Genomic DNA, 8,015 nt, shown 5'->3' on the forward strand with positions numbered 1-8,015 from the left:
TTGTGTCCTGAGTGTAAAAAAAATCTCAAATAACAGATTTTATTTTTGGTAACTTGGGTATTTGTGTGTGTGTGTGTCACTGTATGAAAGTCCAACAACAGAAAAAAAAGAGATATGTAATATATGTCTGGCTTGAGATCGTACATACTGTATATGCACAACAGAGTCATTCTGAATACTAGTTGTGACTAAGTTTAATGTGGCCTTTTCTTTCTCTGTATGTATTGCAATGTTGTAAATGATTTGTATATTATAACATAATGTTTATTAAAGTTAATGAGGCTTTATGTTTTTACCACCTATGTTTAATAAATAAATGAACTGTGCTGAACTGCAGAACCTGAGCGTTTATCACCCCACTCCGGTAGGGCTTCGGCCGTGCTGATCATTCATATCTGTGCATAAAAACATTCCTGGATCCTTAAATCATTACAGGATTCAGTTATTCTCATGATCCAGGTGAGCATCTGCTGTTTTTCTGATGCCTTCCTGTGTCTGCCTTGTGAGCGGAGCCTTGAGTCCACACCTGTTCTGCTGTGCTGCTTGAAAAAGCTCCAGCCTTGGACCCACACCTATACATAAGTACGTAAAATGCATTTATACTGAGCTTTTCAAGAACAGAAGTCACAAACAGTGTTGGTTAAGTTACTTGAAAATAGTAATTAGTTACTAATCACGGATTACTTCTCCAAGAAAGTAATGCCTTTACTCTACTGGATACTTATTTTCAAAAGTAATTAGTTAATTTATTACTTAAATAACTTTAAAAAACATAATGCACAACCTGAATACGTAATAAAGCAATAGACTTTTCAGCCCAATTTTTCTGCATAATCCATCATATAAAATTGTGTTTAAAAATTGTGTATAAAAAGTGTTTTATTAGTTATACTCTTTTAACTTTATGCACATTGCATCGTGCAAAAATTAAATTACATGCAACAGCCTTTGACTTGAGGATATTTGTTTAACATTTAAACCCATTTTCTGCATATTCCAGCATATAAAATATTTTTTGTGTCTACACTCACTCTTTCAAATAAATGCAAGTAAAACACAACAAAAAAATTAATAAAATCAACGATTTATCAACAGTAAGTCGTGTCGCTCTTTAATCTTATTGTCACCTGTTTAGCAGGAGTGGGGCCGGTGGAGGTTTGCCCAGTGCTGCAGCGGTCATGTCAGTGGGGAGGCTCTGAAGGTTTCTCTGTGAATTTCACATTCCTGTGGCAGCGTGCTAGGTGCTTGCTCAGATTTGTAGTTTAATTTTTTTGTTGTAGAAAGAAGTTTTCCTCCCACGCAGTGTACAGCGGACGCTAATGTTTTTGTCACTTTTTACAGAATCAAACTCAAAGTAATGTCAGTACTTCCAAGCTTTAAACACTGCACGGTCGTACTCTCTCCCGCACTGTTGATCTGCACAAGTCTATTGCTGCCACGGACGTCGCATGCTCGTACGTTATTGTCATGAAACACTCTCAGAAACAAAATCACGGTTTAGTAACACAGTAACGCAGCATGCTTACGGGAAAGTAACAGTTATCTAATTACTTTTTGCAATATAATCCCTTACTTTACTGGTAAAGTAATAGGATTACAGCGTTACTGTCTGTGAGTCGTTTGGTACCAGGCCACGAGAGAGGTGAGGTTCTGGTGCGAAATTTATGGTTTTCAGGGTTTTTAGTGTTTTTTAGCGTTATTTTTTTATCATTAACTCGGTTTCCCTGGGTCTTTTCTTGTGTGTTATGAATAAATCTTCTTCTTTTTTTGGTACCGGTACGGTTTTTATTTTCTTGTATTTATCCGCAACACCTTAAAGGCTGGTCAGTGAAAATATTGTCGGACAATTGTCACAAAAAAGGTTGGGGACCGCTGATTTAATATTAAAAAAATAAAATGTAAAAATTGTACAGATCGATAAAGTTAAATCAAATCCAGCTTGCAGAGCTGCACTACACAGATCATTCTCTTCTCTTCACAATACTTACCGTAAAACGAATTTTGGGGGAAAAAAAGCACTTTTGAAATGAAAAAGTGAGGTCAGAGGTCAAATATGGCATGATATAATATGATACTTTCCTAAATGAAAACAAAGGCAGCAGAATTTTTAAAGAAAATACATTTTTATGAAACTTTGACCTTGAAGGAGAGGTAAGAGGTCAAATGTCTTGTCATATTTTAAATCTTTATACAGTATTTTGTATATGTTGGCAATGCACAGCACACTTCTAATGCTTTTTTTCTGTTAGCGTGACCCCACTCTGAACCCTACAGGGTGTTATCTGTGTTATCGTGATTACAGACAGAATGACACACAAATGCTGCCAAAAACATGACAAAAAATCAAACAGATTTTATCAGGAATGACTCTAATGCAAAGAAGACTGAAGTACAGGAAGCACAGAAAGTGGCTTTTCAATCATTTACATACTAGAAAATTGAAAAAGAAGAAACATGAAGACAAAGATAAATGATAATTAATAACTGGTTAGCATTCAATTTTATTACCCTTAATGATTAGTTATTTATTTCGATCTATTTGAGATACTTGAAGGGAAATATCATAAGAGAATAGCTGGGTCCAAAATGAGACTTCATTTCAAGGGTCCTCTGGTTTCTGCTCTGTAGCAAAAATGTTCCCCATGCTGAGACATGAAACACTTTTACATGTCTGCATCTTCCTAACACATAAATTCACGTCTCTGTTTCTGTTGTAACATTTAACCTGATGTAATCGGTGCGACCTGTGGCTGCAGCTGCAGTGCTGGGACATTTGGAGTCGTATCGTTTGCTAACAGCTTGACTCGTGTTTGCAGAGCCGTGTAGATCCGGCAGATAACCTGCGTTCCTGCTACTCCAGCATTCCCTTCTCTCATTCAAAAATAATGACCTGGCATTGCTGGGAAACAGATCCGTTACATAAGAAACCTGCAGAAAGTCAAGCCTCCACTGAGCCGAGGCCATTAGCACCGAGAGCTCTACACTCAGACACTCTCAGTGTATTCATATATATTTTTGGTTCATTTTAGAGAACCTGAATATTTAAGGGTAAATTTAAATGTTCTAACTGTGTGTCTTTATACTTCCACAATAATCTACTACTGATACCTATTATTTAATACATCTGATAATTACCTCTGTTATTTTATTCTTGCATGCATCTATGAATAGTTTCTATTTTAATGATGAAATCTTGCTGTGTAGTATTATAGCTACAGGACTGTCATATACACGTAAACAAATATTATAATCTCATATTTACCAGATTGATATAACTGATTACTTTTTATTTGCAGTTTTAAAAATAAGCTCTGTTGGTAGCTTTTTCTTAGAAACAGCTACAACTTTTGGTTTTACATGTTAACAAAAATGTATAATGGATTTTGACCTCGTAGGCCATGAATTCTGTAATTAAATGTATCACATGGGTCCAAACAATAAACCTAAATATTAATAGAACACAGTGGCAGCATTTAAATAATTATACAGAAAACCATGAATGAATCAAAAAACGTGTTTTCTCTAAAATTCTTGAATAAGAAAGACGTACATATGTAGGATGTTCTCGCTATTGTAAATAGTAATCTGTCATAATCTGCACTTGAAAGTTAAGATGGAAACATCTTCTGACTGAAACTGATCTCCTGCTGAATATATAGGATGATTCAGTGGAAAATCCCCAGTAAGAAGCCATGGGTCTATGATTGTGTGGATTCCTGCCTCCAAAGTCAGTTAACAGAAAGCTTCCTCTGAGGCCAGAGGCGGCCAGCGAGTCCTGTGATGACAGCGTAATGTGATGGCCCAGATTAATGACCAGCGGCTACGGGCCATCTTTAAATGGATGGGAATGTCCTTGGATTACTGGCTAATCCCAGTTGAGATTTGAGAGATGAGTGAACTTTGTGGACATGAGAAAGCCCAGCGATAGCTGTGTGTGAAGCAAAGATTAATCGTCTAACATGAAAGCACCACACAAAGCTATGGTGAACTCTTCACCTTGGTCAGCTGCTGCTGATTACACTGATTACATGAAATAAGCCCTTTATTGACATGTCGCACAGAGGACCCTGCTAACAAAGACCTTGTTAAGCTCGTTTCTACGAATACCTCCATCTATATTAAACCCCACCCACCCCCTTGTGTGTAGATGGATTACTGAATGGCCTGCAGAGGGCTGAGAGGTCATGCTCTGCCGCACTTTGATGCTCAGCTCAACACGAAGTGGAACAACCCCTTTGGTGAGATAATCTCAACACACCACAGCCTGGAGTAAACCAAACATGGTACTATGAACACCGGAGACATATTCCAGGAATATAGGAGGAGCTTTTTGTTATTCATGTCTTTAAAAAGAAACTTAGGCCTTCTATGTAACACAGGAACTTACTCTAATTTTACTTTTATTTTTTAAAATCTTTCACTTCTGCTGGGTATTTATTTGTATTCAACTAGACAAGAAAACTTTTGCAAACAAGAACGGTAAATTTACTCTATTTTTTCCATTCATTTATTTATTTATTTTCAAATGGCTAGTTAGGCTACCTGGCAGATCAGCCCACGGAGTTTGGATTAATTAATTGACTGTCACGGTTCTCGGTCATTGTGACCCAGCTTTTTCTGTTTCTGTTTTGGTGTTTTTCTAAATTATGATTTGTTTGGGTTTTTGAGTTGTGCTGGTTTGATTTTGCATTAAGGGTTATTCTTGGTTTTGTTCTCTTTACGTTATTTGTTTTTCTGGCCTCTAGTTCAATATTAATATTCTTTCTGTCTATCTCTCAGTGTCAAGCTTGCGTTTTTGTGATTTGTTTCTTATTTCCTGTTTTATTTTATTTGTCAGTGTATTCAGTTTTACCTGCCCCTGTCTCGTTAGCCCTAATCTCTCCCAGCTGTGTCTCCCTCCTGTTTCCCATTCCCTGATTCCTCCCCCGTGTATATAAGCCCTGTGTTTCCCTTTGCTCTCTGTTGTACCCTCAACATGCTGCGTTTGTTCTGTCCGGCCTTCCAGCGCCTCTGTTCCAAGTCTTGTTTTGCTTTTGTGAGTTTTATTTTATGAGGAAGTTTTACCAGTAATAAAGCTGGGTTTTGAGTTCCAGCCCTGTTTTGAGAGTCCTCTTTTTTTTCTCAAGATGGCGCCGGTGTCTATGGCTGGCCGTCTTTACTCTCGCTCTCGCCTGCATCTGCCCCTTTGCTCTTTACCCTCTCTATCTCGGCTTCTGGACTTTGGCATAGTACTTTTTATTTTCGTCATATTATGCTCATCAGGTGGCAGTGCATTATTAACATACGACCGGCAAACACTCCTAGACCTCCGTTTCTCCTATTCACATCGCTTCGATCGACACTGGACTTTGGGACTTGCCGCCCCACTACGACCAGACCCCCCCACTAGCTTTCCCTGCCTACCTCCTTTTAATCTGTATAAGAAACGATACAGGAGACACGGTAAAAGGAGTGGCTTCCGTGTGCGTATGAAAGCTTACCTTGAAGCACGGGCTACGGTTTACCCATATGCCTCTGGGGACTCGCTACGCTCTCTCCGTGCAGTCTCCAGTGATCGCCCCGTCGCTAAACTGCTTGGCCACCGGTGGATTTGCTCCGTCTCACAGCAAGCCCAGCCCTTCCAGCGGCATGCCTCCCTGCTCGGACCTGGATCGCCTCGTACAGACGTGGTGTCAACCACAGCAACCTCAGGGCCCTGCAACGTGCTACTCGTGCGGATGCTGCGCCCTGGACACTGATGGCTCTTTTCAACGTCAGGTCGCTGGTAAATAAGACCTTTGTGTTAAACGACTTTTTCTCCACCACGAGCCTTGATGCTCGTGGTGGAGTTGGTGGTGAGTCGCTTCCTTTTTCTGAGCTTCTCCCCCCGGACTGTGTCTTTTTTAGCTCTCCGAGGCTTACCGGCAGAGGTGGTGGCTTAGCCTCGGTCTCTAAATGTAAATACAGAGTCCGACAGCTACCCTGTTCTTCCTACATCAGTTACGAGGCTCAAATTTACTCATGAAAGTGGCCACTTTCATGAGTAATCACATATAAGTTTTTACTATTTCTTTTCCATATGGTCTGAAATGCCACTGGCGTGCTCTCCTCTCTCTGTGAAAATTTTTTTAACTCATTTTATTGTAAAGTTTTACATCTTAAGTTCTCGCTCCCCTCAGTGTCGAGTTTTATTCCCACCCCTGGTTGTTCATCATCATTTCAACAGTTTGAGCCGTGTCACTCCATACTCTCAAGTGACTTATTGACCAATCAAAGAACACCTCTCCTGCTTATGATATCCTTCCATCTCGTTTAGTTAAGGATTGCTTCAGCGTAATTGGACCCTGCATCCTATCTCTAATGAATATATCTCTACTTGCAGGCTCTGTTCCTTTAGCCTTCAAACACGCTGTTGTCCAGCCCGTTCTTAAAAAAAGAAACCTTGATCATAACGATCTTGGAACTATAGACCGATCTCTAAGCTTCCATTCCTGTCCAAAATACTGGAGAGGATTGTTCTTTCACAACTCCAGCCGTATTTGGATACGAATGCCATTTATGATAAATTTCAGTCTGCTTACAAACCCTGTTATTAGGGCTGCACGATTAATCGTTAGAAAATCGCGATCTCGATTCATACTTATGTGCGATCTCATTTCCAAATGACAACGATTTAAAAAAAAAAGAAAAAAAAAAGACAACGACGATTGTACCGCATTTTGATCCGGGAGGTAATCTGCATGAAAACAAGCGCTCACTCTTCCTGCTCAACAAATGACAAGGGCGGAGCCTTATACCACGTGATACAGAAGCTGTGGTGTGATGCTAAAATTAGCAGGGAAAAAACAACGGAGAGCACGTCAGGGATGACGAGAAAGTGACAGGAGAAAATCCGTCCCGGACAACCACCCAAACATCAATAACGGGAACCTTATACAGCGCTTCCCTATACCCGTCGAACTTCCGCAGGCACAAAGAAATTACGGAGGCTATCACTTATCACCTGACCAAAGATATGGCTCCCATCAACACTGTGCAAAACGAGGGATTTAGGAAAATGATCAACACCCTAGACAAACGCTACACAGTGCCGTCCCGCAACTATTTTTCTATTGTTGCACTACCTGCTCTATACACGCAGTGTCGAGCAACGGTGGAGACGGAATTTCAAGCAGTACAACATTTTGCGGCAACAACAAAACGTGAGACATTTGTTGTTTTTATGTTTATTTATTGTTTTTATGTTCAGTCTCAACTGTTACGAAGTTGATGTGCAGTTAATAAGTGCAATAAATATTTATACTGGAAAAGAAAATCGTGAGAGAATCGTGATCTCAATTCTAAGCCAAAAAATCGTGATTCTCATTTTATGCAAAATCGTGCAGCCCTACCTGCTATAGTACTGAAACGGCCTTGCTCAGTCCTCAATGATCTCCTTCTGATTGCTTACTCCGGACGCTCTTCAGTCTTGGTCCTACTAGATCTATCCTCGGCCTTTGATATGGTATATCATAACATCCTATTAGCGAGGCTTGAACACACACTTGGCATTGGAGGTGCCGCCCTAAATTGGTTTAAGTCATACCTCTCTAATAGGTCCTTCTCGATCAATTTTGTCCCTTATTTCTCCTCTGCTGCACCTGTCTCCTGCGGCGTGCCTCAAGGATCTGTCCTTGGCCCCTGCTCTTCTCACTGTATATGCTCCTTTAGGCGCAATCTTTGAGAAGTATAACATCGCACATCATTGTTATGCCTACAACATACAGATGTATTTCAAGCTAACTGATGATCCCTCTATATCTTTGTACGGCTTTCGCGAGTGCATGCGTGAGGTCAAAAATTGGCTCGCAGGTAACTCTCTTATTCTAAACGACAGGAAAATGGAAATCGTGTTTGACAGTAGAGTCCCCCGTAGCCAACTCCGTGACACCCTCGGTTCCTTAACCCTTTAGAGCTGATCGGAGCGGGCACGCTCTGTTTTGCGTAACTATTTTTAAATCCCGGTAGCACTGCAACCACGTAAGCTAGCGCAAAAA

Source organism: Haplochromis burtoni, unplaced genomic scaffold (genome assembly GCF_018398535.1).
Source record: "Haplochromis burtoni strain Fernald_Lab_line unplaced genomic scaffold, NCSU_Asbu1 Contig_210, whole genome shotgun sequence".
Lineage (NCBI taxonomy): Eukaryota > Metazoa > Chordata > Actinopteri > Cichliformes > Cichlidae > Haplochromis > Haplochromis burtoni.